This window comes from Desmodus rotundus, chromosome 6 (assembly GCF_022682495.2).
Source record: "Desmodus rotundus isolate HL8 chromosome 6, HLdesRot8A.1, whole genome shotgun sequence".
In the NCBI taxonomy this organism is placed as follows: domain Eukaryota; kingdom Metazoa; phylum Chordata; class Mammalia; order Chiroptera; family Phyllostomidae; genus Desmodus; species Desmodus rotundus.
In genome coordinates, this window is record NC_071392.1 from 53,211,156 (window position 1) to 53,233,476 (window position 22,321).

Genomic DNA, 22,321 nt, shown 5'->3' on the forward strand with positions numbered 1-22,321 from the left:
TCCATTCAATTACTCTATGTCTTTTGATTGGAATATTTAATCCTTTAAAACTTATGGTTATTATTGATAGGTATTATTTAATTTTTTCCACTTTTTACCTGTGTTCCTTTATCTTTCACTCTTCTCCTTTCTCTTTTCATAGTAATCCCTTTAGTAAATCTTGTAGGGCTGGTTTGCTGGAGATGTATTCTTTTATCCTTCTTTTGTCTCGTAAACTCCTTATTTGACCTTCCATTTTAATTGGGAGCATGGCTCGGTAGTGTAATCTTGGTTGCAGGTCTTTGTTTTTCATTACTTGGTATAGCTCTTGCCATTCTCTCCTGAATTTAAGTGTTTCTGCTGAGAAATCAGCTCCTAGCCTTATTGGAGACCCTTTGTATGTTACTTCTTGTTTCTTCCTTGCTGTTTTTAAGATTCTCTCTTTGTCTTTAATATTTGGCATTTTAATTTTGATATGTCTTGGAGGTGGCCTCTTGGGTTCATTGTGATTGGGACTCTCTGAGCTTCCTGAACTTGCATGCTTTTTTCCCTCTCCAGGTTTGGAAAGTTTTTTGTCATTTTTTTTCCAAATAGGGTTTCTATCCCTTGTTCATTTTCTTCTCCTTCTGATATTCATATGATTTAAATATTGTAGCATTTCATGGTATCTTGGAGTTCCCTTAAGCTACCTTCATATTTTTTGAGTATTTTTTCATGCAGCTGCTGTACCTGGGTATTTCTTTCCACCTTGTCTTCCAGCTTACTTATTTGGTCCTCTGCTTCATCCAGCCTGCTTGTAATTCCTTCTAGTGTTTTTTTTTTTAATTTCTGAGATTTTATTTTTCATTTCTTCCTGGGTTTTGTTTATAGTTTCTATTTCCTTTTTCCTACTGCTGTAGCTCTTACTCCATTCCTTGTAGTTGTCTGCATTCCTTGAGCATCTTTATAACCATTTTTTTGAAATCTATATCTGATAGTGTGCTTACCTCCATTTCATTTAGCTCTTTTAGTGGCAAGTCTTCCATTTCTTTTGATTGCAGGTTCTTTTTTTGACATTTTTGACATTTTAGGTGACTTTTTGTTTGTTTCTGCACTTCCTGATGTTTTGCTTTGCTAGTTGTCTTTGTACGGCGAACTTCTATGGTAGAAATTCTATGGGATTCAGTGATGTGGTCTCTTTGATCTCTTTGTCTGGATGCTCTAGAGTTGCCCTTACTTCTGTTTGTGTGGGCTCTCTTGTTGTACTTGGAGTTTTACCTTTTGGTGGTTCCTTTGTTGGTGGTTTTTCTCCTCCAGCAGGTATACTGGTGTTTGTCGCTCCCACCTATTCTTGTATGTGATCAGTGGCAGGGGGTAGGCAGAATGGATTAACACAGGGGGAGAGTATTCTATGGGATTTAAAGTACCAGCAAGTAGAGAAGAGATAGGAGATTCTTTGCACATGTATAACATTAATCATGATATTTTACCCAACTAGCCACTATTTATAAAAGGTGAACACGAGATAAGACTCTTATTAGAGGGGAGGAGGGTTGTGAGCTGAATCCAGAAAACAAAGTGCTTATGCAAGGTTAGATGATGAGGTATAGTGAGAGTAAGGGATAGATAGTAGGCGTAGTATGTGACAGAATAGAGTTAACCACAACAGTAATAAAGGTCAGGAATAAAGTGAAGTGGGCTAAGATCAGGGAGGGTTGTAGTATTTATAATTGTATGGAACAACAGTTATTTACAATAGTACTGGAACAAGAATAATATGACAAGAAATATATGATTTGGATAACAAGAATAGAAAGTACAGGATCAAAAGTAGTGTGTTCTTTGAACATGAGTGAAGTGAAAGAAGGAAAATTATAATACAATATGAAAGAGAGAATAAGGAAAACTAATTAAACAGGAATAATGAAAACTAAACAGAAAGAAGAGAAATAAAAAATACTAATAAAAGAAGTAAAAATAATGAAAAAATAATAATTCAAGTAAACAATAAAATGCTAGTTCTATGGGATAGCAAAGTGAAATTTGTCTCAATTTCTCAATTTCTGTGGTTAGCCTTGTGCTCCCACATTGGATCTGTCTCTGGATCTTTCACAACTCCAGGTCTTACTGTCTCATTTGGGGGAAGAAAAAAAAGAGAGAGGAAAGAAAAAGAATAAGCCTTCTGCTTACTTTAAACCCATTGAATGAGTTCTGCTGGTCTTCCTGGATGCCACAGGAAAAGGGGGGTGGGCTTTGCTTTTTTCCTTTCCTATTGTTTTGGGAAGATGGGGGTCAGGTCTAGACCACATTATTCACAGTTGCCCAGCCTCCAGCCCAGGCCCTCTGTGAGCTGCCCGGCCCCCACTGTCCATCTGCACCGGGCCTGTGCCTTTAATTCACCAGTGGTGCCAGGGTCCGAGCTATGTGCCTCTTCCTTGCTCTTTGCCAGCCCACCACTGGGTAAGCAGTGCCAATCAAGCTCGGGTGGTCAGCTCAAATCAGCCTCAGGGTGAGTGGGGCAAATCAGCTGCCTGGCAAACTGCCTGAGCCAAGGGCGGGCACATAGCTACATAGCTCAAATCCCCTAGGGGCAAGACAGCTGCTGCTCAAGAGTTCCTTACAAAGCAGCTGGGATCCTTTTTTTTTTTTTTTTTTAAATTTTTTCTTTTTTTGAGTAAAAACCTCTTGTTTAAGCCTGCAGTTCTTAACAAGCACAGGGCTTTTCCAACAAGGCCCAGCTCTTCTCATTTCCTCAGGTGTCACCTGTCTCCCCAATTTCTCTTGTAATGACCTAGTCAGTGTCCACAGTCCCAGCAGGTGTACACCGCCTCTGTGTGTCTCCCACTCTGTCTCTGTTCCCCCCAGCGGCTTCTAGCATCCAAGTCCCTGCTGGTGCTGGGCTGCTCTCCCTGTTCTTGTAGGGGAGGGAGCTGGTTATATAACTCTTTTCCCAGTATCCTGCAGCAGGTGTGGGGTGGAGGGCCACAGCAGCCTAGGTCCCTGTGCAGATACCAGGGACCTTTCCTCCCCAATGCAATCTCCTTACCAACTGTTTTTCAATGTCCTATACAATTTTTTGGCCTCCAAACTTCATATAAGCTGGGATTCTGTTGGCTTTTCACTCTGTTCTTCAGAAGATCAGCTACGTGTTCCAGCTGGGCTCAGGGAGAACTGGGATCCACTCCCACCTACCTCACTGCCATCTTCCCTAGTCTACCTAATTTCTTTTTGTTGATTCCAAGATTCTCATTCTCATTAACCTTGACCTCACTTGACTATTTGACATGCATTCGAAGCTATTCCTTTCAACATCCTGCGCCTTTGCTCTCCAGACACCACCCTTTCTGTTATTCGTCTTACCTTTACAACCTATTCTTTTTTTTATTTTTTGGCCCCTCCTTCTTTGACTCCAGTGCTCTGCCCTTGTCCTCCACTTTCACTTTAAATACTCAGTCTAGTCATCCCTTTCAATTGTTTCAATCATGTATTAGTTTTCTTTCTATTTTTTCCTTTTAAAAAATTTATTGTTATTCAATTACAGTTGTCTGCATTTTTCCCCATCCCTCCACCCCACCCCAGCCAATCCCACGTCCCTCCCTCACCTCTACCCTCCCCCTTGATTTTGTCCATATGTCCTTTAGAGTAGCTCCTGTAAAGCCCTCTCCACACTATCCCCTCCCCACTGCCCTCCTGCTATTGTTACATTTTCTTTTTTTTTTGCTTTATCAATAAAATATAATTTTCAAAAAAGGTAATTATGTCATAGGACAAATGTACTACCTAATGCTCTGATGGCAACTACTTTTTAATACATAAATGAGTCAAATTAAAACAATGTATACTTTAAATTTACACAGTGTTAAATGTCAATTATATCTCAATAAAGTGGTAAAGAAAGAAAAAGAAAGGAATTTACAAACTCATTTTATACATTATTAATTTGGAAATATTATTTTTCCCCTTTTCATGGGTTTATTGTTTCCCCAATTTGATCGCCAATTTTTCTTTATTTTTATATTTTAAAAAATTTTAATTTTGTATTGTTATTCAATTACAGTTGTGTGCCTTTTCTCCCCATCCCTCCACCCCACCCCAGCTGAAACCCCCTCCCTCCCCCATCTCCACCCTCCCCCTTGATTTTGTCCATGTGTCCTTTATAGTAGTTCCTGTAATCCCCTCTCCTCACTGTCCCCTCCCCACTCCCCCCTGCCCATTGTTAGATTGTTCATAACTTCAATGTCTCTGGTCATATTTTGTTTCCTTTTTTCTTCTACTTATTATGTTCCAGTTAAAGGTGAGATCATATGGTATTTGTCCCTCACCGTCTGGCTTATTTCACTTAACATAATGCTCTCCAGTTCCATCCATGCTGTTGCAAAGGGTATAAGCTCCTTCTTTCTCTCTGCTGCATAGAATTCCATCGTGTAGATATACCATAGTTTTTGGATCCACTCATTTGCTGATGGGCACTTAGGTTGCTTCCAGTACTTGGCTATTGTGAATTGTGCTGCTGTGAACATTGGGGTGCACAGGTTCTTTTGAATTGGTGTTTCAGGGTTCTTGGGGTATAATCCCAGCAGAGGAATTGCTGGGTCAAAGGGCAGTTCCATTTTTAGTTTTCTGAGGAAATTCCATACTGTTTTCCACAGTGGCCTCACCAGTCTGCATTCCCACCAACAGTGCACTAGGTTGCATTTTTCTCCGCATCCTCTCCAACATTTGTTTGTGGATTTGTTTATGTTGGCCACTCTGACTGGTGTGAGATGGTATCTCATTGTGGTTTTAATTTGCATCTCTCTGATGGCTAGTGATGCTGAGCATCTTTCCCTATGTCTCTGGGCCCTCTGTATGTCTTCCTTGGAGAAGTGTCTGTTCAAGTCCTTTGCCCATTTTTTAATTGGGTTGTTTGTCTTCCTGGAGTGGAGTTGTGTGAGTTCTTTATATATTTTGGAGATCAGACCCTTGTCTGAGGTATCACTGGCAAATATGTTTTCCCATACTGTTGGTTCTCTTTGTAATTTGGTGCTGTTTTCTTTAGCCTTGCAGAAGCTTTTTATTTTGATGAGGTCCCATTTGTTTCTTCTTTCCTTTATGTCCCTTGCTTTAGGGGATGTGTCTGTGAGGATGTTGCTGCGTGGAATGACTGAGATTTTCCTGCCAATGTGTTCCTCTAGGACTTTTATGGTGTTACGACTTATATTTAAGTCTTTTATCCACCTTGAATTTATTTTTGTGTATGGCATGAGTTGGTGATCGAGTTTCATTTTTTTGCATGTAGCTGTCCAGATCTCCCAACACCATCTGTTGAAGAGGCTGTTTTTGCTCCATTTTATGCTCCTGCCTCCTTTGTCAAATATTAATTGACTGTAAAGACTTGAGTTTATTTCTGGGCTCTCTGTTCTGTTCCATTGGTCTATGTGCCTGTTTTTATGCCAGTACCAGGCTGTTTTGATTACCGTGGCCTTGTAATACAGTTTGATATTAGGTATTGTGATCCCTCCTGCTTTGTTCTTCTTTATCAAAATTGCTGGAGCTATTCAGGGTCTTTTATGGTTCCATATAAATTTCTGAAATGTTTGTCCTATATCTGTGAAATATGTCCTGGGTATTCTAATAGGGATTGCATTGAATCTATAAATTGCTTTGGGTAGTATGGCCATTTGCATGATGTTAAATCTCCCAATCCATGAGCATAGTACATGCTTCCATTTGTTTGTGTCTTCTTTAATTTCTTTCTTCAGTGTTGTGTAGTTTTCTGAGTACAAGTCTTTCACCTCCTTATTAGGTTTATTCCTAGGTACTTTATTTTTCTTGTTGCTATATCAAATGGAATTTTTTTCCTGATTTCTGTCTCTGCAGTTTTGTTGTTGGTATACAGGAGTGCGTTTCATTTCTGAGTAGTGACTTTGTATCCAGCTGTTTTGCCAAATTCATTTATTAGGTCGAGTAGTTTTTTGGTGGAGTGTATAGGATTTTCCATGTACACTATCATGTCATCTGCAAACAGTGACAATTACATTTCCTCCTTTCCAATTTGGATGCCTTTTATTTCTTTTTCTTGTCTGATTGCTGTGGCTAGGCTTGCCAATACTATGTTGAATAGGAGTGGTGAATGAGGGCATCCTTGTGTTGTTCCTGATCTTAGTGGGAAAACTCTAGGTTTTTGTACATTGAGTATGATGTTGGCTGTAGGTCTCTCATATATGGCCTTTATTATGTTGAGGAATGCTCCCACTATTCCCACTTCACTGAGTGTTTTTATCATAAATGGGTGCTGTATCTTATCAAATGCTTTTTCTGCATCTGTTGATATGATCATGTGATTTTTGTCTTTGCTGTTGTTGATGTGATGTATTGTGTTTATTGATTTGCGAATATTGTACCATCCTTGCATCCCTGGGATGAATCCCACTTAGTCATGGTGTATGATCTTTTTAATGTATTGCTGGATGTGGTTTGCTAATATTTTGTTGAGAATTTTAGCTTCTATGTTCATCAGAGATATTGGCCTGAAGTTTTCTTTCTTCGTTGTGTCTTTATCTGGTTTTGGGGTTAGGATGATGCTGGCTTCATAAAAAGAGTTTGGGAGTCTTCCATCAGTTTGGATTTTTTAGAATAGTCTGTGAAGGATAGGGGTTAGCTCTTCCTTAAATGCTTTGTAGAATTCTCCTGTGAAACCATCTGGTCCAGGGCTTTTGTGTGCTGGGATTTTTTTGATGACTGCTTCAATTTTGTCTGCTGTTATTTGTCTGTTCAGGTTTTCTGCTTCTTCTTCATTCAGTTTTGGAAGATATATTTTTATAGAAATGTGTCCATTTCACCTAGGTTTTCAAATTTCTTGGCATACAGTTCTTTGTAGTAATTTCTTACAATCCTTTGTATTTCTGTGGTATCAGTTGTAATCTCTCCTCTTTCATTTCTGTGCTTATTTAGATCCTCGCTCTTTTTTTCTTGATGAGCCTACTTAAAGGCTTGTGGATTTTGTTTATCTTTTCAGAGAACCAGCTCCTGGATTCATTGATCCTTAGAATTGTGCTTTTAGTCTCTATGTCATTTAACTCTGCTCTGATCTTGGTTATTTCCTTCCTTCTCCTTGCTCTGGGCTGTCTTTGTTGTTCTTCCTCCAGTTCTTGTAGGCGTAGGGTTAGGTTGTTTGTTTAAAATGTTTCTATCTTTTTAAGGTAGGCCTGTATTGCTATGAACATCCCTCTCAGGACTGCTTTTGCTGTGTCCCATACGTTTTGGGTTGTTGTGAGTTCATTTTCATTTGTTTCCAGAAAGTTTTTGATTTCTTCCCTAATCTCATTCTTCACCCATTCATTGTTTAATAGCATGCTATTCAGTCTCCATGATTTTGAGTATTTGGGGTTTTTTCCTTTGGGTTTGGTTTCTAGTTTCAGTCCCTTGTGGTCAGAGAAAATGCTTGATATGATTTCAATTTTCTTGAATTTGTTGAGGCTTGCTTTATGTCCTATTATGTGGTCTATCTTTGAAAAAGTTGCATGTACACTTGAAAAGAATGTGTATTTTGCTTCTTTGGGAAGAAAAGCTCTGTATATATCAGTTAAGTCCATTTCACCTAGGGTATTGTTAAGTGACACAATATCCTTGTTGATATTTTGTTTGGAAGACCTGTCCATTTTTGACAGTGGGGTGTTATAGTCCCCTATTATTATTGTGTTGCTGTCAATATCTTTCTTGAATTCCTCCAAGATTTTCTTTATGTATTTGGGTGCTCCTATGTTGGGTGCATATATGTTTACAATGTTTACGTCTTCTTGGTGGATTCTTCCTTTGAGTATTATGAAGTGACCTTCTGGGTCTCTCTTTATGGCCCGTCTTTAGAAGTCTATTTTGTCTGATATGAGTATTACTACCCCTGCTTTTTTTTCCTGTCTGTTTGCTTGGAAAATTTGTTTCCAGCCCTTCACTTTCAGTCTGTGTGGATCTTTTGTCCTGAGATGGGTCTCCTGTAGGCAGCATATATGTGGGTCATGTTTTCTTATCCATTCAGCTATTCCATGTCTTTTGATTGGAGCATTTAATCCATTTACGTTTAAGGTTATTATCGATAGGTAGTTATTCATTGCCCTTTTTTTCCTGCCTGTGTTCCTCTCTCTTTCTCTTTTCCTTCCTTTCCTTAAAGCAGTCCCTTTAGCCTCTTTTGCAGAGCTGGTTTGGTGGAAGTGTATTCTTTTAGACTTCTTTTTTCTGGGAAACTGTTTATTTGGCCTTCTATCTTGATTGAGAGCCTTGCTGGGTAAAGTAGTCTTGGTTGCACGCCCCGGGTTCTCATTACTTGGAATATTTTTTGCCATTGTCTTCTGACTTGGAGCGTTTTCATTGAGAAATCAGTTGCTAACCTTATTGGGGCTCCCTTGTATGTTACTTCCTGTTTCTCCCTTGCTGCCTTTAAGATCCTCTGTTTGTCTTGGAATTTTGCCATTTTAATTATGATGTGTCTTGCACTGGGTCTCTTTGGGTTCCTCTTGCTTGGCACTCTCTGTGTTTCCTGGATTTGGGTGACTGTCTCTCTCATCAGATTAGGGAAATTTTCCCTCATTTCTTTTTCAAACAGGTTTTCTATACTTTGCTCTTCTTCTCCTGCTGGTATGCGTATTATACGGATATTGTTACGTTTCATGTTGTCCTGCATTTCCCTTATTGCCTCTTCATTCTTTCTGAGCCTCTTTTCCTTTTCTTGCTCTTTCTGGGTGTTTTTTTCTACTTTGTCCTCCAGCTCGCTGATCTGATCCTCTGCTTCATCAAGTCTGCTTTTGATTCCTTTTACTGTGTTCTTCAATTCAGAAATTGTATTCTTCATTTCCTCTTGGCCTTTGTTGATAGTTTCTATTTCCTTTTTCATGTTGATATAGTTTTCAGTGAATTCATTATATTTTCCCTGTAGTTTCTTGTAGTTCAGGGAACTCAGTGAGCTCAGTGAGCTCAGTGATCTTCCTGATAACCATTGCTTTGAACTCAGTATCTGATAGTTGGCTTGCCTCTTTTTCAGTTAGCATTCCTTCTGAGTCTTCCTCCTTTCCTTTCATTTGGGAATTGTTTCTTTGTCTTCCCATTGTTTGTGAGACTCTTCTTGTTAGCCTCTGCTTCTTAAATTGCTCTATTCTGACTCCCTGGGTTTATGGTATGAACTTCTAGGGTAAAATGCCAATGGGATTCAGTGGTGCTGTCTCCTTAATCTCCTGTACTCACTGGTCTTGAGCTGATGTTTATGGGTGTAATAGGGTCTAACTCTGGTCTTTTCAGCACTCCAGGTTTTATTGTCTCACCTGTGGGAAAAAGAGAAAGGGGGGGGAAGGAGAGGAAAAAAAAGAAGGAGGGAAAAAGGGAATAGAAAAAGGAAATGAAGTAAGGAAGAATGAATAAAGAAAGATCAGAGGCAAGATAAGAAGGAATTTTAACAAAAATTAAAACAAAAGAATAAATAAAAGGAGGCAGGAAGAAGGAATAAAAAAGGTAAAGGATGGAAGGAAGAAGGAATAAACAATGAAAGAAGGACAGAAAGGAAGAAGGAATTCAGGGGGAAAGGAGGAAAGGAAAATAAAAAAAGTCTTCTGGTGGCTTTAAACCGGTCAGGTTAGTTCTGCTGGTCTTCCTGTCATCAGATCTTTCAATGTCCTCTCTCTTTGGTCTCCGATCTTCATATATGCTGGAATACCGTTGGCTGTTCTCTCTGCTCCTCAGATCAGCTAGGTGTTTCACTGGTGTTGAGGGGAAGTGGACTCTGTTCCCACCTATCTCGCCGCCATCTTAGATAGCTGTACATTGTTCTTAATTTCAATGTCTCTGGTTATATTTTGTTTCCTTTTTTCTTTTGTTAATTAAGTTCCAGTTAAAGGTGAGATCATATGGAATTCTACGCAGCAGAGAAAAAGAAGGTGGTTACACCCTTTGTGACAGCATGGATGGAACTGGAGAGCATTATGCTAAGTGAAATAAGCCAGGCAGTGAGGGACAAATACCATATGTATTAGTTTTCTATTGCTGCATAATAAATTGCACAAATGTAGCTTAAAATAGAAATAAGTTATTTTCTCACAGTTTCCATGGCTGAGGACTGCAGGAAAGGCTGGTTTCTCTGGTCAGGTCTTAAAAGGCTGCAATGAAAGGATCTACTGGACTGCAGTTTTTATTTGGGTCTCATAGTCCTGTTTCAAACTCATTCAGGTTGTTGGCAGAATACAGTTCCTTGTGTCTGTAGAATTCACAGCAGCTGTATCTTCAAGGCCAACAGGAACATGTCTCTCTGAGCTTTACCTTCTTTAAGATTCTTTGGATTAGATCAGGCCCACCCAACACAATCTCCATTTTGATTAAAGGTCACCAGAGCATAAAAACAGAGGTGATCAGAAGTATAGGAAAAAATGTGGCAAATAGAGAATTGAAGGTACCCTGAACTAGCAAAACTGAACAAAGTGTATGAATTTCATCCCAAAATGAACCACAACTTTTTTTTTTTTTTTTTCGTAGAAGAAACAGCATTTGGGGCTCTGTGGAGTAACAAAGAAGATCTATAAGGGTCTGTGGGTATCAGCCTTTATTCACATTCTTAGCCTTTGAACTGCCTACTGTTTCCTTGTAGAACCTTTTGGCCCCCTATTGCAGACTCACCCCATCTAGTAATGACTTAAGGGAAGAATTCATCTCTCTGCTCACCCATGAATTTTTAGCATCATTATATACTCACTTTTAGCCTGATAAGGTCTTGACTGCTCAAGGTTCTCTTATTGTTCCCTAAGTCACCTTTGTTGCTTTTCTCACCCTGAATATGAGGCCTTAGGGCCTGACATTGCTATCTAACTCAGCCTCTATCTATGTTTACCCATTCAACATGTGGTAAAACAATGAATGGTCTTATTCTTTATGACTCCAGTGGACAGAGCCACAATAAGCTTCCATTCTAGTGGACAGAGAGAAAGAAGAGAAAGTGACTTCATCTGAGTGAGTTAGGGAAGGCTTCACTGAGATACGATGTTTTAAACCCATAACCCCTTCACTTGCACTTTCTTACTTAGCCTCTCTGATCTTGCTTAAGACTCCACACCTTCAATTAATTCTTTTTCCTAGTTTGTTTAAATGAGCTTCAGGGTTTTTTTTTTAATCCTCAAAAATAAAACTTTTATTTTCCTGCTTACCTGTACAGTCTCTCTCCTTCTCCCTTTATACAGCCTCTAAAATATTTTTGCAACTCCCACATGCTTTTCATTCATTCTGTAGCCCCCTTTTAATCTGGCTTTTGTTCTTACTCCTTTATTGATATTGCATTTTAGTGATTGACTCTGATTTCCTGATCATCAAATATAATGCCTTGTTTTAGTTTTTATTTCCATTCATTAATGAATTCATTCAGAAAAGACCCAATACTTTTCCATCTTGCTGTGACTTGATTCACAATATTTCAAATACAAGTCCTTTTTCCTTGTTTTAGAATGACTAAATTCTCTTTATCAGAGTGTCAGCTCAAATATCACTTTTCATTTCTACCTGATTTTTTAAAAAAGAAGTCTTTTGTGGCCCAGATTATTTCTATTTTGGATTTTAACCTTCTTACAAGATGAAACTCTTATCTATTTTGGGATCTGTCACTGTATCTGACAAAGTGCTTTGCATATTATAAGTGCTTATTAAATATCTGCCAAATGCACAAGAAGCAATAAACAAAAGTAGCTCTCATTTTTTCTTTCATTTCAAATTTCTTTTTAAAACTAGAGTTATGAAACAATGTACTATTTTATTCTAAAAACATACATTTTGAAGAACTAAGTTGTTTGAAATGTAAAATCACATTTGAAGAAGACTTTTGAAATTGAATACATGGCATCACAGAGAAAAATTGATAAATAGTGTCATTAAGTGTTACTTTCCTTCATTTTTACTTACTCATCACATATTTTTAGTTGTTCATAACTACTTTTTGTTTATGATTGACTGGGTCAGTGGTTCATGGTAAGAAATATGTTTGATGTATTATCCTAAACATGCTTTTGAAATTCTGTCTTTTTACTGTCTGGTCTATCTTCTGGCATTTGATATCTAGCTTATATGTCTGATTTTGATTAAGATGGATTAGAAAAATTATTCTGAGTATAATGCAACTATGTCTTTAGAGAGTTCATTATATAAAATAAACATCAATATTTTTGACTATCATTAGTGATAATTCAGAGAAATGTGAAATGTATGTGTTCTTTTCATTAAGTTAAAAATTGTTATGAAGAGAAGGATATGATAATGTTTTTTCTTTGCTAAGCTAGTAAAAATAGAGATTTAAAAATTATATAAAAGCTCTACTGGTTTTTCAGTGTTTACAGGAAAAATATTTATAGATTGAAATTTATTTCTAGTTACATTGGAATAGAAGCCAAGACATAATTGCAGCAAAGCAGAAAACTCTGAATGAGTACTACATTAAGTACAGGGTCCGGCACAAATAATGCCCCTTTTTTATTACAAAATCATAAGCATGTAATTCCGTAACATAACAATATCATACTCTAGCATACCATATGATACTTTAGGTGAAATGTTCAAATTAAAACTATAAATTATTACACCCATATTATTATACTACCAACCACAGTCACACAGGCATTACTTCTGTTGGACCCTGAATTATGTAATAATTAAGGTCAAACTTATCTGTAGAGGTTTACCTAGCTGAAAAGTGTGCTTAATTACCACTGTCTTTACCAAGTAGAACAGTCCAATAAAATTTTTCCAGGATAAGGCCATTATGAAATTTAAGTCATCTGATTCTGTATATATTATAGTACAGATTACCAGAATTTAGACTAGCTGAGTTGAGGTCCTAGCTTGACCACTTAGTAGATGTATAACCATGGATAGGTTACTAAACCACTGTATCCCTCAGTTTTCTCATTTGTAAAATGGGTTCATGAGTACTGGCTGGGGGGCTCAGTTGGTGGGATCATCATCTTGTCTAGCACACCGAAAAGGTTGTGGGTTTGATCCCCAGTTGAGGGGCATACAGGAGGTAACTGATGTTTCTCTCTCACATGTGTTTCTCTCTCTCTGACTCTCTCTTCCTTTCTCTCTAAAATCAATAAATACATTCTCAGGTGAGGATTAAAAAATGGGTTCATAAAAGTACCTCTCTTACCTAGTTGTCAGGATGATTAAATAAGATAATTCACATAAAAGGCTTAGAACAGTGCACAACAAGTGTTTAATAAGTTTTAGCTGTATCAGTAAATACCGGAGACTTAATGGCAAATGTAGTATGAAAAGGTAGAATTCTTACTATTTTTGCAACATGGTGAAGCCAAAATACCTTCTCTACTACTGACTGTTTTTCTTCTTGGCCCTACTAATTTGAAGGAATCAGTTCACTATAAGGTGTGAGGGACAAAGTGTAACAGATTAAATTTCATACGAAGTTTGACATGCAAAGTAATGGTATTAGGATGAGAAAGAGAGATATCAGGGTTTCAAAATGTCTTTCTGATGTGAGGATAAATTTCTCTTCTTGAAGGTCTGTTCTCTGTGAATGCTAGCCCCTTCATTGCTCTTCTAACATATTTTTTCCCAGAAAGAATTTTATAGTTGGTAAATGAGTGAGGTTGATTGGAAGAGCATGAGGAGAGTTATTGATTCAGTTAATGATGTGCTTTCTAAGCAAATGCAGAGGACAGCTGAGTAATTATGGGGGGATTCCAGCCTACTCCAGGGATATGGGGGAACCCAAGGATATAACCTAGGATATAGATGTGAAGTCAAGTGCTACTAGGGTGAGAGCGGCAGGGAGCAGAGAGGTTGAACATAAAGGAGGTAGTGGTGTAAGGATGGCTTAGACAGTAGAGTGACCTGAGTGTTAGTCATAGCTTTACCATTCACCAACTGTGAGATCTAGAGGAGATACTTACTCTCCATAGGCTTAGTTTTCTCATCAGGAATGTGGAAGTTGTAATACCTACCTCATATAAGATAATTTGGGTTCATTCATTAACCTTTTGTACTCCATATAAAATCCAGGTGATCTAATTGTATGAATCAATGGCTTCCCATGATGCTTAGAATAATATCCCAGATCCTTACCCCAGCCTACAGGAACCCATGTAATCTGGCCTTTGCATACCTTCCTGACCTCACCTTATACTACTCCCTCTTTTAGTTACTATGTTTAGCTATAATGGCCTTCTTTCTTTTCCTAAATATGGTAAGCATTTACCACAATAAAGTCTTTTAATTGGTTGATCTTGTTGCCTAGAAAGATTTTCCCTTGGTTTTCATGTGCCTTCTCCAGGTCTCAGATTAAATGTGACATCTTCTAAGAGGTCTTCATTAACCTGCTAGTCTAGAAGAGCCCTCTCTGTGATTCTGTTTCAGTTTCTTCAATATCACTTATCATTTCTTGATATTTTCCTCTTTCTTTATGTCGTGATGTACCTTACACTAGAATGTAAGCTGTTTGGCTTACATCTAGTGTTAGGTGCTGTTTGGCACTAAAATAACTATTAGGTCCCTTTCATTACCCTGTGACTCCTTTTTGTGCTTTCTTGTAAGACTGGAATAAAGCATATAAAGGTGAGTCTGGGGCATCTTATTGTGGGGAACTGTTCCAAGCATGGGAAATGTGGCTCAGCCCCTACTTGGAAAAGCCTGTGGGGAGCGAGGTTGGCAGGCAGGACCCACGTCCATGGATAGGTTCTCCAGTGGGAAATCAGGCCTGCATTGTACCTAGACTGCTGTGAGACTTGCTCTTGCTAAAACTCCCTCACCCTGAATTGAGGCAGCAAATGTTTACTGAGTATCTTCATCTTCCTAAGGTCTGTGCTAAACCACCCAAGTATGGAGTGTGAGCAGTTTCCCCCTTGAGCTGTAACTTCCTTGTCTTTGAAGTAATTAGCATTGTTCTGTCCTTTGTCCTCCTTAAAAGGTAATCACCTGTGGTGATCCTGTGCATAGTAAATGAGGATGGCCCTTGATGTAATGTGCCCAGAAAAACAATAAAAGCCTGTCAAGGCAAGGGTGGGGATGCTCTCCTCTTGAGGGAGTGGCTGTGCCATCCCTTTTCCTTTACAGGATTTCTGTAGTTCGTGTGTGTATTTGAATATTGCAACCACAATGGATCCTGCTGGCGGGGATCCGTGTCATCTTATAGTGCTACAAAGATGGAAGTGCTAAAAGTAAAAACCTCACAATGATGGGGAGTATGTCAGGGACACAGGAGCCAACTAAAAGAGCTCCTAATGTACAAATCTGAAATTATTTGAACAACAAAATATTGTAATGTTGTGTTATAATCTAAAGTATAAAATAAATACCCACACATCTGTGATGATATAAACAAACAAACAAACAAACAAATGGGAGAAGAGCCAGATACCCTGTGCAGAATTGATCATAACTGCCCACCTCTTAAGTGTGGGCTCTGCATTTTGACCTGCATCCAAGAGGACAGTGTGGACAGAGGAGAAAAAAAACAGGTTAATTTTACAGTGGAAAAACCTGATAAACAATGCCTCACCCAGGTAGTCAAGGTCAACACCAAGAGTGATAAATCATGTCAATAGTATAAAGCATGCTGATATGCCTTTGATATGATATCTTGAAATAGTGCTGACTTTTGTGGTCTTCATTCCATAACTCCATAATCCCAGTCTAATTATGAGAAAAACATTAAAAAAATTTCCAGTTGAGGAACATTCTGCAAAATACTTCATTACTACTATGTCAAGGTCTTCAGAAGCAAGAAATGCATGACAAACTGTTATAGCCAAGAGGAGCCTGACGAGCCAATGAGTGTATAGAACATGGTAGTTAACCTGGATGGTATCTTTGAATAGAAAAAGGACATTAAGAAAAAATTAAGGAAATCTGAACATATGGATTTTAATCATTAACAGTTTATCAATATTGGTTCTTTAATTGAAAATATGTATCCCACTAATGTAAGATGTTAGTAATAGGGGAACTGGGTGTAGAATATGTGGGAAGTCTCTGTACTACCTTGTTAATTTTTCTGTAAATCTAAAACTGTTCTAAAATAAAGTTTTTGAAAGGAGTTGTGCACATTTTCTTAAATGAGGCTGTATTCTTCTGTTGTATTATTTTCAGTGCCTGCTTTGTCTCTTATATATAGATATCATGTCTTATTTAACTTAACCCCTATTTTTAGGTATTTCAACTGGTGGTAGTAGTTTGTACCTACATCACTGACCATACCTGTGATTAGAGGAAAGGCTGTTTTGACATGGAGACTTTCTTTTGTTTTATATTATTTCTGATTTCTCTTATTTTATCTCTCTATATTTTCCCTTAAGGGATAACTTTAAGCATGTTCTATATGTTTATGATTCCAGCCCAACTGATTGGTTTGCTGGCCTCTCCAACTCAACATATTACATATTCAAAGGTGGACTTTTATTTTCCTTTCCCTTCAACTTCTTTCTCTCTCTGACTTCCTCCTTTTTTTTTTTTTTTTTTTTTTTTTTTTTTTTTTTTTTTTGGTTAATGTCTTAATAGCTTATGTGATATTCAGCCAGAAATCTTGGAGTTACATTTGGCTCCTTCCTCTCCCTCACCATTCTATCTGCCATCCCCTTCCCATGCAATCTTTCACATGTTCTGTCCAATCTGGTCGTAGAATACTTCTTAAATCCATTAATTTTTCCATTTTCACTGCTACCATCCTAGTCGAAACTATCATCAACTTACGGTATGCCTGGATTCTTACAATATCCATAACTGCTCTTTTTTCTCTCTTGCTTCCTTTCAGTTTATTCTTTGAATTTAACTGAAAATTCAATGGGAAATTCTATAAGTTTTAGGTAGAAGGACGATAATGATATGACTTGTGATTTTAAAATGATCATTCTGAAAGATGTGCAAAGAATGACTCCTTACCATGATCTGTAAGGGCAGGCATGGTCTGGCTTCTGCCAACCTGTCCATTTTCATTCCCTGTCTCTTTTTTAGCATATTTCAATTACATAGTCTACTGTCAGGTGTGTGTGTGTTTTTTTTTTTTTTCTTTATGCCAATCTCTTTCAAGCTGTAGGGCTTTCACACATGTTATTCTCTTTGTTTTTACAGTTCTCCTCCATCTTCTCCCCCCATGTTGGTTCCTGTAACTGTTTGCTTAGTTGTCTTCTTCACTGTTCTTAAATACAGAGCGGGCAGTCTTTTGTATTTACTTATGTATACCTAGTATCTAGCATAGTGCCTTACACAAAGCAGCACCTATTATCTGTTGAATAAAATAAATAAACTAGAGTAATTAGTAATTCATGTGTTAAAAAAGTTGGTGTGGAAGCTCTTATGTTAGGTGCTATGAGAACATACAAAGGGTTATAATATATAATTTTTACCCTGAGATAGTTCCCGATTTAAAAGGAGTGATATTTCTCAATTTAAATAATATTGTGACATGGAGAAAGGCAGTATAGTTAGAGTAGTTCAAAGTTCTGCCAGTAGCCAGCTATGTGACCTCAAATAAGTCATTTCCTTCTCTGTTCCTTTATTTATGTATCTGTAACATTAAGGAATTTGACTACACTTTCCTAAGGCTTTGGTTATATCTTGTGTACAATTAATGGTGCATTGGTTAAAGTATTTACTCCAGGCTTCATCCTTGGAGAGCCTGATTCAGTAGTTTAGGGAATTCCCCAGGAGATTGTGATGCAAAACCAGTTTTAGGAACTATTGATCTAGGTCTTTCCAGCTTTTTCTTTTTCTTAAGGATTTTATTTATTTATTTTTAGAGAAAGGGAGGGAAAAAGAGGGAGAGAAACATCAGTGTGTGGTTGTCTCTCCCCCCCTCCCCCCCACTGGGGACCTGGCCTTCAACTCAGGCATGTGCCCTGACTGGGAATTGAACTGGTGACCATTTGGTTCACAGGCTGGCACTCAATCTACTGAGCCACACCAGCCAGGTCTAACTTTTTCATCTTATAATTCTAATTGTGTTATAAGGTTGACTGCAAAAGTGCAGCAGGACTCAGGCAAATTAAAGTCTTGTATTTATTCAGAGGCAGGGAAAATATTTTATTTGCTTGAGAGATGAGAGAAATTAATGGATAGGATGACACTGAAATGGACTTTGAAGAATGGATGGAGATATGGACAAGCACAGAAGTGAAGCATAATTTAGTCCAGCTTTCTTAGAGGCCAGAATATATGCCAGAGAGGAGGGGTGAGGGGAATTACCCATTTTGATGCAATGGACCATAGTTCTAGTCTTGTTTTCCCCACTTTACCTGTCATACTTGTTTGAACTTTTGAAATGAAAGATTCTATTATTGCAGCTTGATCCTAATTTGGTAGGAGTGAAATATGTGGTGGCAGACACCATGGAGCTGCTTTGGGAAATAATTGGGTGTCTTATTCCTCAAGCTTTTTGGGACTGTGCCCTTTGGATCCACTTTGACCACCCCATTGGTTTTCTGGTCAGACACAAAGAATATCAAGACCCACTATGTTATCTAAAATAATAGTTTTGCTGTCAGAATATTTATTATTAAACCAAAGTTGGCTTTTTTTTGTTTGGATGAATCCATATAAAGGCAACATTCTGAGTAAATTATATAGCATCCACATGATGAAATAATGAGCCTAAGTTTAGGGGATGAAAGTAATGATCTAATGCAATATTTAGAGTGGATATACAGTATGTGCTTATTAACCAGAAAGTCACATCCTATGTTCTTTTGGTTTTGGAAAATTTGTCATTAATTGCCAGGAAACCTCTGATTTTTCATACAGAATCACATCATAGCTGTTGACTTTTACCCCCATCTCCTGCCTTAAAATACATCCTTTTAAGTGGTAGATTACTTTCAGATCTGTAATACCCCTTTTAAACATTGGGTTACTAAGTTTAGCCCAGCTGCTCTCTTCCTTCAAAGTAGAATTTTTTAAAACCCTCACCCAAGGATATGTTTATTCTGTTTATTGATTTTACAGAGAGAGAAATGGAGGGGGCGGGCAGAGAGGGAGGAAGGAAGGGAGAGGTGAGGGGGTAGAGAGAGACTGAGAAAAAAAGAGAGACAGAGGCAGAGACAGAAACATCAATGTGAAAAAGAAACATCAATTAGTTGCCTCCATATGCACGCCTGACCCAGGATCAAACTCACAAGCCAGGTATGTTCCCTGACCAGTAATCGATCCCTCAAACTTTTGCTGCATGGTATGATGTTCCAACCAACTTAGCCACCTGACCAAGGCCAAAGTAGAATTCTTTTCCCCCTAACTTTGCCTCTTAAGTATCTATTGACAAAACATACTTTGTTTTTGGCTGACAACTGGATTAAAATCTTATTTAATCTTTCTGCCCAGTGGGAGCCAGTTAGTTCTGAAATGCTTTTGGTTTTCATGAGTCAGAACTGTGTGGAGAAAGGAAATATTCTGTGAGATGAGCTCTGGTCTTTCATTGAAACTAACTCTAAATTGGGTTACTTTTATTAAATCGTTGTCGAAGATAGCTCATCAAGGCAAAATCAGACAAAGCACAGAAGCCAAAATTGAGAAGAATGAATGAGGTAGTGGGCAAGAAATGAGAATAGCCTGGTAGAATCCAGCCCATGCCTATCTCTGGCAGTTGTCTCAGATCAATCTAGGATTCAGAGGTTAACCTGTGATCATCTAGTCAGTCTACTACCTCATGTAGCCCTTCCTGATATTGATGTGTTAACTATCAGTTGACTTTGAAATTAGAAGAGTGGGAATACCAAGCCTGTTGTGATTAATTTCTTGGAAAAAATTACTTTTATTAACGTGAATTCTTTGCCTCCAGTAGCACCAGAGCACCTTAGAGAGTGCTTTCACCAGAATTTATTTGAAAGGAACAACTCCCTCCACCCTGCACTCCTCTCCTCCCACCCCCAACATAGCTAGATCAAAGGAGGACCTTTCTTGTAGATAAGAAAATAGAAAAACCTTAGACTGGAGAATATTTCCCCAATTTCAGGAAGAGCCTTCATAGGAAGATTACTACTATTGCATCCCTGATATCTTTTTATCTACCAGACTGTTAAGAAGAATAATAGATTTTCCTGCCAATGTTTTCCTCTAGGACTTTTATGGTGTTACGACTTATATTTAAGTCTTTTATCCATTCCATGCAGCAACATCCTCACAGACACATCCCCTAAAGCAAGGGACATAAAGGAAAGAAGAAACAAATGGGACCTCATCAAAATAAAAAGCTTCTGCAAGGCTAAAGAAAACAGCACCAAATTACAAAGAGAACCAACAGTATGGGAAAACATATTTGCCAGTGATACCTCAGACAAGGGTCTGATCTCCAAAATATATAAAGAACTCACACAACTCCACTCCAGGAAGACAAACAACCCAATTAAAAAATGGGCAAAGGACTTGAACAGACACTTCTCCAAGGAAGACATACAGAGGGCCCAGAGACATAGGGAAAGATGCTCAGCATCACTAGCCATCAGAGAGATGCAAATTAAAACCACAATGAGATACCATCTCACACCAGTCAGAGTGGCCAACATAAACAAATCCACAAACAAATGTTGGAGAGGATGCGGAGAAAAATGCAACCTAGTGCACTGTTGGTGGGAATGCAGACTGGTGAGGCCACTGTGGAAAACAGTATGGAATTTCCTCAGAAAACTAAAAATGGAACTGCCCTTTGACCCAGCAATTCCTCTGCTGGGATTATACCCCAAGAACCCTGAAACACCAATTCAGAAGAACCTGTGCACCCCAATGTTCACAGCAGCACAATTCACAATAGCCAAGTACTGGAAGCAACCTAAGTGCCCATCAGCAAATGAGTGGATCCAAAAACTATGGTATATCTACACGATGGAATTCTATGCAGCAGAGAGAAAGAAGGAGCTTATACCCTTTGCAACAGCATGGATGGAACTGGAGAGCATTATGTTAAGTGAAATAAGCCAGACGGTGAGGGACAAATACCATATGATCTCACCTTTAACTGGAACATAATAAGTAGAAGAAAAAAGGAAACAAAATATGACCAGAGACATTGAAGTTATGAACAATCTAACAATGGGCAGGGGGGAGTGGGGAGGGGACAGTGAGGAGAGGGGATTACAGGAACTACTATAAAGGACACATGGACAAAATCAAGGGGGAGGGTGGAGGTGGGGGAGGGAGGGGGTTTCAGCTAGGGTGGGGTGGAGGGATGGGGAGAAAAGGCACACAACTGTAATTGAATAACAATACAAAATTAAAATTAAGAAAAAAGAAGAATAATAGAGTCAGAAGTGTAGGGAACTTGGAAGCAAATTTAAGACCATTTACTACTTTGCAAATTGTGTTCTGTGTTCATGTTGCCTAGGTAGCATTGTAGGCCTGCCTCTGCTTCAGTCAGAGCACATAGGGGTATTATCTGCTTATATATTAGGATTTCATGTATTATGTGATATGATATAGGAGTTCTGCTCTTTTATGAAAAGCTTAGAAAAATTTGTTTAGATTACATGCTGAATATTATAGAGAATGTATCTCAAGGTCAGAGTACTTAAATTATATACCTACAGTTGTACAGCTACTTAGAGGTTGACCAAAATTAGAAATCATGAATCTGGACTTCCCATCCAGTGCATTTTTACTACAAAATGTTGATTTGATTTTCCATTTTGAAAGACACAGAAGTGATCTGTGAAATGGTGATTAACACTAGGCAGCCCCAGGCAGCCTTGGAATGCTTCATGGTTCAAATGTCCAAGACCAGATGGAGGTCCAGAAGTAGATGACTCAAAGTTTATTAGTTTTGCCACCTGGGCAGTACAGCCAAACCAGCTGCCATAAGGGAGTTCCAATTTCAACAGAGCAGTAAATGAACATAAAAGTCAGTGTAAATCCCAAGAATATGTTAAAGGAGAATGGTTGCTGCTGCAAGGAGATGCATTCAGGCCAAGCCCTATTGATAGCCCTTGTCCAAGGCACAGCTGCCATGCCAAGCTGAGGGCAATAACAGGTTGTGGAACCAAGCCTTGAAATGCCACCCCTTGAGGTGTTGTGGGAGCCAATGTCTACGTGGGATATGTTTGACTTGCTGGCTCGGTAGATTCCCAGTCACATCTGATCATTTAGAATGGAAAAAGCAAGCTCATGCTATATCTTGATTATGTTATGAGTCGAGGAGCTTTTTTCCTGGAAACTGAAAAGTTATTAGGTTACCTCCTTGCCATAGTTCTGGGCCCCTGGGTACATGGCTATTCACTGGAACATAAGTTTTTGTGGCTGATTTCTAGGAATCAAGTCATTTATCTTTATGTGGAGTTGAAGTATTGGAGGTTTTCAAGATCTGTATATGAACTATTGTGAGAGTCAGAGATTTTAGGTGACCACTTTAATTGAACTATGCTTCTTTATGGCAAGGGGC

At 38.4% G+C, this 22,321-nt stretch overlaps 1 protein-coding gene across 15 annotated transcripts in view; it reads left to right on the forward strand.

Annotated features, from left to right (window-relative positions):
• SUGCT (succinyl-CoA:glutarate-CoA transferase) overlaps positions 1-22,321 on the forward strand; it is a 1,028,943-nt gene that overhangs the window by 190,482 nt on the left and 816,140 nt on the right. The window lies entirely within an intron of this gene.